Source organism: Pteronotus mesoamericanus, unplaced genomic scaffold (genome assembly GCF_021234165.1).
Source record: "Pteronotus mesoamericanus isolate MK-2021 breed Mesoamerican mustached bat unplaced genomic scaffold, CSHL_Meso_final contig_171, whole genome shotgun sequence".
Classification (NCBI taxonomy): Eukaryota; Metazoa; Chordata; class Mammalia; order Chiroptera; family Mormoopidae; genus Pteronotus; species Pteronotus mesoamericanus.
The window spans coordinates 1,995,735-2,005,714 of NW_026555070.1; positions in this window are offsets into that span (position 1 = coordinate 1,995,735).

The following is a 9,980-nucleotide window of genomic DNA, read 5'->3' on the forward strand; positions in this document are numbered from 1 at the left end:
ATGGGGGATTCATGTCACATAACCCGTATCATGGGAGGACTGCAGACTTATGACACTCAGTCCATCTCCAGGGAAATGGTAACTCCAGGGACAAAGCCCATCACTCTGGAAGTTGCAGGGTCATGTCAGAAAGCCCATGTTCTGAAGATGGGGGACTCATGTCACAAACCTTATTGCCTGGTGGATGGGGACTCTTGTCACAAAGCCTGACCCCCAGGGAAGATCGGGGACTCATGCCAGAAAGCGTATCTCCCAGGAAGAAAGGGGACGTGGCACACGGCCCATTAACCATGAAGATGGGGAGACTCATGTCACAAAAGCCACTTCCAGGGAACATAGGGGACTCACATCACAAAGCTCTTCCCTTGGGATATGGGGCACTCATACCACTAAGTACGCCTCCCTGCATGTTGGGGACGACTGTTGCAAAGTCTGTCTGTCTGGAAGACGGGAGACTCATGTAACAAAACCTGTTACATGGGAAGGGGGGGACTCTTGTCACAGAAGTCCATCTCTTAGGAAATTGGGGGAATCATGTCACAAAGCCCGTTCCTGAAAATTTCTGGAACTCATGTCATAAAGTCCGTCTCCCTGAAGATTGGGGACTAATGTCACAAAGCCCATCGCTCGGTAAGAAAGGGCACTTAGTCACAAAGCCAATCTCTCAGGGAATTAGGGAGTCAGGTAACGGAGCCTATTTCCCAGGAAGTGGGGGACTCAGGTCACAGAGCCTTTCTCACAGAAAGATTGGGGACTCATGTCACAAAACCCATATCCCAGGAAATGGGATCTCATGTCACGAAGCTCATCGCTGAGGAAGATGGGTGACTCATGTCACAAAGCCCATCACCCAAAATATAATGACTCCAGTTACAGAGTCCATTTCCTTCAAATCTGGGAATCATGTCACAAGCCCATATCCCAAGGACGATGGGAAAGTCATGTCACATAACATATCCTGGGAAGACTGTGGGCTCTTATCATAGTGTCCATCTCCGTGAAGACTGGAAACTCAGGTCACAGTGCCGATCTCTTGGGGCCACGGGGAGTCATGATACAGAGCTCATCAGGAAGTTGGGGGATTAATGTCACAAAACCCATTTCCGATTAAGACGGGAAACTCATGTCACAAAGCCCATCTCCCAGGAAGATGGGGCAGTCATGTCACAAAGCCAGTCTTCCAGGGCAGTGGGGACTCTTGCCACTAAGGTCCATCTCTGAGGAAGTTGGGGGAATCATATTGCAAAGTCCATTTCCTAAGAATTGTGGAACTCATGTCACAAAGTCTGTCTCCTGGGGATTGGCAACTCATGTCATAGAGCCTATCTTTCAGAATGATTGGTGACTCATGTCACAAAAACCACCTCCCAGGAAGATATGGGACTCATATTTGAAAGTCCATCTTCCAAAATGAGATGGGACTCATGTCAAAAAGCCCCTCTACCAGAAAGACTGGAAATTCATGTCACAGTGACCCTCTCAAAGGAAGATGAGGGACTCATGTCACAAAGTCTGTCTCTTACAAAGATTGGAAATACTTGTCACAATGCCCACCTCTTGGGATGTTGGTAGACTTGCGTTTCAAAGCCCATCTTCTAGGACGTTGGGGAAGTGCTCTCACAAAGCACACCTCCTGGGAAAGTGGGGACTCTTGTCACAAAAGCACATCTCCCAGGAAGATGGGGGAATCATGGCACAAAGCCCAGTTCCTATGAAGGTGGGGGACTCATATAAAAAGCCTGTCTCATAGGAAGACTGGGGACTCAATTCACAAAGTCCATCTGTCTGGAAGATTGGGGACTCATGTCACAAAGCAGGTCCCCTAGGAGAATGGGAACTCTTTTCACTAAAGGCCATGTCTTAGGCATTTGGGGAAATCATGTCACAAAGTCAATTTCAGAAGAAGATGGGGAACTCACGTCACACTGCCTGTCTTCCAGGTGACTGGGCCTCATGTCATAAAGCCCACTTTTGGGGAAGATTGGAGACTCATGTCAGAAAGCCTGTCTCCTGGGAGTTTGGGGGTTCATGTTCCCAAGCCTCATTCCTAGGACGATGGGGGACTCAAGTCACTAAGCATTTCTCACAGAAAGTTTGGGGACTCATGTCACAAAGCCCATCTCCCAGGAAGCTGAGGGAACCATGCCACAAAGCCCATTACCTGGTAAGATGTGGGACTCATGTCACATAACCCCTATCCTGGGATGACTGGGGACTCATGACACAAAGGCCATCTCTCAGGAAATGGGGGACTTGTATCAAAAATCCCATCTCTCTGAACACTGGGGACTCACGTCACAAAGCCCATCTCCCAAGAAGTTAAGGGACTCTTATCCAAAGGCTACCTCCTGGGAAGATTGGGGACTCATGTTACAAAGCCCATCACCCAGGAAGATGGGAGACTCAAATTACAAAGCCCATCTTCTAAAAAGATGGAGCACTCAGTGATTGAAGATGGCGGAGAAGTGAGTGGAAGCTACACTATTCTCCTTGCAGGACCAATCTGGGATTACACCTAAATTGTAGAGAAATCATCCGGTATAACCAACTCTGTAATAGCTGGAGAGAGACCTAGTAACCATGGACATACAGAAGCAACTCCTTCACCACAAAGTGATGGGTACGGAGTGTGGAGGAGACCTGAGAGGGCAGGCTGGGCTCCCACAGGCAGCAGCTAAGGTGCTGGAGAGACATTTTGGCAGCTGAGGGGTTCTGCTAAGAAGTGTGGGGACTAAACCCCAAGCTTTGTCCCCCAGCCTATAGCATCAGAGCTGGAAAAGAACCCAGATGACATCCTGCTGTGAAAAGCAGTAGAGTTTATGTCTTCCAGGGAGAGGCAGCTGGAATCACAGAGAGCCTCTTAAGTGGCCAATGCACAAAATTTCATTTGCAGTCCCTTACCCTAGGCTCTGGCAAAGGTGGGGCAGGGTGGACTAGAGATGTTTGAAGAGAGTCTGGGGACAGTGGCTTTAGGAACAGAACTGAGGGAGCAGCTACCTGGATCCCTGTACTGAGTCATCCCCCATAATGCAGGAACAACCATCTTGCTCAGCCAGAGCACTACTCTCTGAGTGGCAGCAGCCTGAGGGGAAGTAATAGCCCTGCCCAAAATAATTACTCTGCCCTACCCTGTGGTGCTTAAGCCTGACTGCTGATTACAGCCTGACTGGATTGATAACTGAAGGAGTCAGCCACAGACTCTGGATTGCTGGTAGTCTCAAACAGGTTACAGAGGGCCAGAGTGGGACACCATCTAAGATTGCCAGGAGTGAATACAGAAGAAGACATTGGTAAACAAAAGAATCTACTGAGATAGATGCAAATCATCATGGTCTTCTTCATGATTTGCGATATTTTCTTTTCTGCATAGCTTTTTAACATTCATTTCTTGTCCTCCACATTTATGCCTATTAGATCACAAGTTTTTATATTATACTTTATTTATTTATTTTTCTAAAATACTTATTTATTTTTTCAAATACATTTGTCTCTACCTACCCTCCACCACTTTCCCTTGCCCCCTCCCTCCCTCCTTCCCTCAGCTCTTCCCCTTTGGTTTTGTCCATGAGTCCTTGCTATATGTTCCTTGACTTTCCCCTTCCCTTCTTTCCCCTGCTTCCCTATTTTGCTTCTCTCTTCCTCCATTTTACCTTCTTCTTTCCTCTTATTTTTGTTTTAAACTTTGTTTTCTCTCTTGCTTTGAATTATTTCCATTCTGCACTATTTCTACCCACTCCGGCCTCTCAAAACTATTCTTTTTGTCAGTCATCTCACATTCTTTTTCCTGTCCTTTAAACGCCCTATTCTCTCTCCATCATTATCAAACGTTGCTCACTGGTTGCGGATATAGTGGTGGTTGTTGCGTTTCTTCAATTTTATTTCTAGATTTCCACTATTTTTGCACTTCAGACCTCAATTTTACTGCCCCCTTCCAACTCCACTTTGCCTTCCTTGTGCCCTTTCTTTTTTTATCATTTTAAATTTCAATTTTTTCCTGTCTTAGCCTGGTTTTCATTCCTCATTCAATATTCTCTCTGTCATCTCAAAGTCAATTCTCTTTCCTTTAGACATCTCTTAAGTTTTCCTTTCTTTCTTTTTTCCCCTTTTACCCCCATCTCCCCTATATTAATATTTGCTCATTTGTTGTTGATAGGGCTGTGAAGGATCTTTTCTCCAATTTGGTTCTGATTTTTTTCTCTCTCACTATATATATTTATGTTGAATTCCTACTTAAACCTAATACTATACTTTTCTCTTACTCCATTCTGCCTTCTTCCTTCCCTCTTTTACTTATGATGTAAAATTTTACTTTCTCTCCTCTTCTTGTCCTTATTCCCTACTCTTATTATTGCTCCTCCTCTTCCCCTCTCAAAATCATTTTTCTTTCAATCATCTCATATTCATTTTTCCTTTCTTAATACAGTCTTAATCTCTTTACACCTTTAATAATGCTGGCTCATTTGCTGTTGATAGCATGATTGTGGGTGGGGTCATTTTGTGGGTGTGGGTTTGTTTCCTGGGCTGTTTGGTTTTGTTCTGGCAGCACCTGTACAACAGCATACAGCAAGTGGTGGATGGTGTGGCTCCCAAGTCAGCCAGTCAGTGCGAAGGACCCACCAAAGTGATCTAATAACAATGAACAACAAACACAGAGAGCCACCATTAATGACATAAAGAATATCCCAAGAGCACCAAATTCAGAAGGTCAAGGAGACTGCACCACTGAATCCCACAGGTCTCCTACGACAGAAGGTGATACCACGAAGACAGGGAGTCAAAGCGGATCAGTCTAACAAGAAGAAACAAACAGAAAGAGTCACCTAAAATGGGGAGACAAAGAAATGACTCCCAATTGAAAGGAAAGGAGGTATCCCTAGAAAAAGTGCTAAATGAAATAGAGACAAACAAACTATCAGACATTGAGTTCAAAATAATGGGTATAAAGATGCTTGATGTACTCAGCGAGAACTCCAAAGAAGCTACAAGGAACTTACTGAGAACTATAAAAGCATGAAAAAAGACATGAAAATATCAGTAAAATACAGGAAGAATGATGAATACAATTTTTGAAATGAAGAACATAATAGAAGGAATTAAAAGCAGGCTAGATGAAGCAGGGAATTGAATCAGCAAGCTGGAGAACAAGGTAGAAAAAAATTCCCAGACAGAGCAACAAAATGAAAAAAGACTCAAAAAGAATGAAGAGGGTTCAAGGGAGCTGCAGGACAACATGAAACATAGTAATACCCTTACCATAGGGATATCAGAAAGAGAAGAAGAGAAGCAAGGGATAGAAAACCTGTTTGAAAAAGAAATGACAGAAAACATCCCTAACTTGATGAGAGAAAAAGTCACACAAGTCCAGGAAGCACCAAAGGTCCCAATCAAGATGAATCTCAAGAGTCACACTCCAATACACATCATAATTAAAATGGCAACATTCAAAGACTTACAATGGCAACATTCAAAGACAAAGAGAATATCTTAAAAGCAGCAAGGCAGAAATAGATAGTAACATACAAGAAAGCTCTGATGAGGATATCAGCTGATTTCTCAACAGAAACACCTCAAGCGAGATTGGAATGGCAAGAAATATTCCAAGTAATGAAAAACAAAGTCCTGTAACCAAGACTACTCTACTAGGCAAGGCTTTCATTTAAAATGGAATGTTAAATAAGGAGTTTCCTAGACAAATGAAGGCGAAAAGAATACACCTCCAACCAACCAGCATTGCAAAACATGTTAAAGGGGCTGCTTTAAGATGAAGAAAAAGAGCGAGAGCGAGAGAGAGAGAGAGAGAGAGGGGAACACAGGTACAAAGGGGAAAAATGGCAATGAATTGAGTACCTATCAATAATAACCTTAAATGTAAATGGATTAAATGCTCTTGTCAAAAGACATAAAGTACCTGAATGGATAAGAAAACAGGATGCATATATATGCTGCCTACAAGGGACCAACCTCAGATCAAAAGACCTACACAGACTGAAAGTGAAAGGTTGGAAAAAGTACTCCAAGCAAATGCACAAAAAAAAAAAAAGCCAGGGTAGCAACATTTATAACAGACAAAATAGATTTCAAAACAAAGGTCATGAAAACAGATACAGAAGAACACTTCATAATACTCAAAGGAAGAATCCATCAGGAAGATGTAAACATTTTAAACATATATGCACTCACCATAGGAGCAATCAAATATATAAGGAAAATCTTGGAGGACTTCAAGAAACATATAGAAAGTAACACACTCATAGTAGGGGATTTTAAAACCACATTGTCAACATTGGACAGACCTTCCAAACAAAGAATCAACAAAGATATAGTACTGAACAACACTCTAGATGAAATGGACTTAATTGATATATACAGAAACTTTCACCCCAAAGAAAGAAAATATATATTCTTTTCAATTGCACATGGAACATTGTCAAAGATAGACTACATGCTAGGACACAAAACAAGCCTCAACAAATTCAGGAAATATGGAACTGATAATATCAAGCATCTTCTTGGATCACAATGGCTTGAAACTACAAACCAACCTCAAGGAAAAAAAATAAAAAACATTCAAACTCATGGAGACTGAATAACATCTGTTTAAATAATGAATGGGTAAACACTGAGATCAAGGAGGAAACCAAAAATTTTCTGGAAACAAGTAAAAATGAACACATAACAATGAAGGCAGTCCTAACAAGGAAATTCATAGCAATAAAGGCCTACATAAAAAATATAGAAATATTTCAAATAAATAACCTTACATCTTCGAGAAGTAGAGGAACAATAGCAAACAAAACCCAGAGTGATTAGAAAGAAGGAAATAATCAAGGTCAGAGCAGAACTAAATGACATAAGAGACCAAAAGAATAATTCAAAGGATCATTAATCCAGGAGCTGGTTCTTTGAAAAGATAAACAAAATACACAAGCCTTTAACCAGACTCATCAAGAATAAAAGAGAGAGGACACAAGTAAATATAATATGAAACAAAAGAAGAGAAATTACAACTAATACCACAGAAATGCAAAGGAATGTCAGAAATTACTACAAACAACATATGCCAAGAAATTTGACAACCCTGGTGATATGCACAAATTTCTACAAATACATAATCTTCTAAAACTGAATCAAGAAGAAGCAGAAAACCTGAATAGACCAATAACAACCAGTGAAACTGAAGCAGTAATCAAAGAACACCCAGCACACAAAAGCCCTGGGTTGGATAGCGTCAGTGGAGAATTTTGCCAAACATTTAGGGAAGAGCTAACTCCTGTCTTCTCAAAATATTCCAGAAAATTCAAGAAGGAGGAAGATTCTAAAACGTTCCAAAACCCTTTTTATGAGGCCAGCATCATCCTAATCCCAAAACCAGATAAAGACAAAACAAAGAAACGAAACTACAGACCAACATTGTTGATGAAGATAGATGCTAAAGTCATCAACAGAATATTGGCAAACCTAATCCAGCAATACATTAAACAGATCATCCACCATGATTAAGTGGGATTTATCCCAGGGATGCAAGGATGGTAAAATATCCACAAAGCAATAAACATAATATACACATAAACAAAATGAAAGACAAAAATCACAAGATCATATTAATAGATGCTGAAAAAACATTTCATTAAGTACAGCACCCATTTATGATAAAAAATACTCAGTGAACTGGGAATAGAGGAAGCTTACCTCATATAATAAGGAAGGGCCATATATGAGAAACCTACAGCCAACATCATACTCAACAGGCAAAAACTAAAAGCTTTCCCGCTAAGATCAGGAAAATCCAAGGGTGTTCTCTTTCACCACTTTTATTCAACATAGTACAGGAAATTCTAGCCACACAGTCAGAGAAGAAAAAGAAAATAAAGGCATTCAAATTGGAAAGGAGAAAGTGAAATTGTCATTGTTTGCAAATGACTTGATAGTGTACATGGAAAACCTCATAGGCTCCACCAAAAATCTACTCAACCTAGTAATTGAATTTGGAAAAATAGTGGGATACAAAGTCAATATTCATAAATCAAAGGCACTTTTGTATACAATGAAATATTAGAAACAGAAACCAGGGGGGAAATCCCATTTACTATACCAACAAGAAAAAATAAAGCCCTCAGGGATAACCTTCACCAAGGAGGTAAAAGACCTGTACCAGAAAACTACAGAACACTGAAGAAAGATATTAAGGAAGATACAAATAAGTGGAAACATATACTGTGTTCATGGATTGGAAGAATTAACATCATTAAAATATCCATACTACCCAAAACAATCTCTAGATTCAATGCAATCCCTATTAAAATATGAATGACATATTGCACAGATTTAGAACAAATATTTCAAAAATGTATGTGGAAGCAAAAATGACCCCAAATAGCTTCAGCAATCTTAAGAAAGAACAAAGTAGGAAGGATCACAATATCTAACATCAAACTATATTAGAAGATCGCTGTAGTCAAAACAGTATGGTACTGGCATAAGAAGATATACATAGATCAGTGGAACAGAATAGAGAGCCCAGAGATAAACTCATGTTTCTGTGGTCAATTAATATTGGACAAAGAGGGCAGGAGCATAGAATACAGTAAAAAATATCCTCTTCAATAAATGCTGTATGGAGATCTGGACCAGTACATGCAAAAAAAAAAAAAAAATGAAACTAGACTACCAATTTACACCATACCCCAAAATAAACACAACATGCATAAAAGACTTAAATATAAGTCATGAGACCATAAAAGTCCTAAAGAAAAACATACACAGTAAAATTTCAGATATCCCACGCAGCAATATTATCACCGATGTATCTCCTATGGCAAGGGAAATAAAGGAAACAATAAACAAATGAGACTACATCAAATTAAAAAGCTTCTGCATGGCTAAAGAAAACATCAGCAAAGTTAAAAAGGGAACCAATCAAATGGGAAAATGTATTTGCCAATGATACCTTGGACAAGGGTTTGATCTCCAAAATATATAAAGAACCCATATAACTCAAAGTCAAGAAGACAAAAATATCCAATTAAAAAATAGGCAAATGACCTGAACAGACACTTCTTCAAGGAGGACATGCAGAGGGCCCAGAGACATATGAAAAAATGTTCAACATCACTAACCATTAGAGAGATGCAAAATAAAACCACATCAAGATGCCCCTTCACACCAGACAGAATGCCCATCATTAACAAATCAACAAACAACAAATGCTGATGAGGTTGTGGAGAAGAAGGAACCTGACTGTACTATTGGTGGGAATGCAGACTGGTGGGAATGGACAATAGCCAAGATGTGGAAGCGGCCAAAGTGTCCATCAGTACATGAGTGGATAAAAAAGCTGTGGCACATTTGCACAATGAGATACGACTCAGCCGTAAAAAAGGAATACCCTTTGCAACACCATGGACGGACCTGAAGGGTATTATGCTAAGTGAAATAAGCCAGTTGGAGAAAGAAAAGCACCATATGATTTCACTTACGTGCAGAAACTAGTGAACAAAATAAACTAATAAACAAAAACAGAAACAGACTAATAGATACAGAGAACAGACTGACAGCTGTCAGAGGGGTGGGGGGCAGGGTGGAGGGCTGGCTGACAAAGGTGAAGGCATTGAGCAGGCAAACCAACCAGCCAACTCAGACACAGACAGCAGTGCGGTGGTTACCAGAGGGAAAGGAGGGCGGGGAGGTAGAAGGAGGTAAAGGGGGGTTAACTGGTGATGGAAGGAGACTTGACTTGGGGTGGTGAACAAACACTACAATATACCTATGAGGTATTAGAGAAGTGTACACCTGAAGGCTATATAATTGTATTTATCAATGTCATCCCAATAAATTCAATAAAAAGAAAAGAAAAAGGGATCTGGATTGGAAAGGGGGAAGTAAAACTGTCTACTTATACATGACAGGTACTTATATGTGGAAAATCCTAAGGAATTCTAAAAGAAACAAAAGTCTCCAACTGTTGGAGCTAATGAATACAT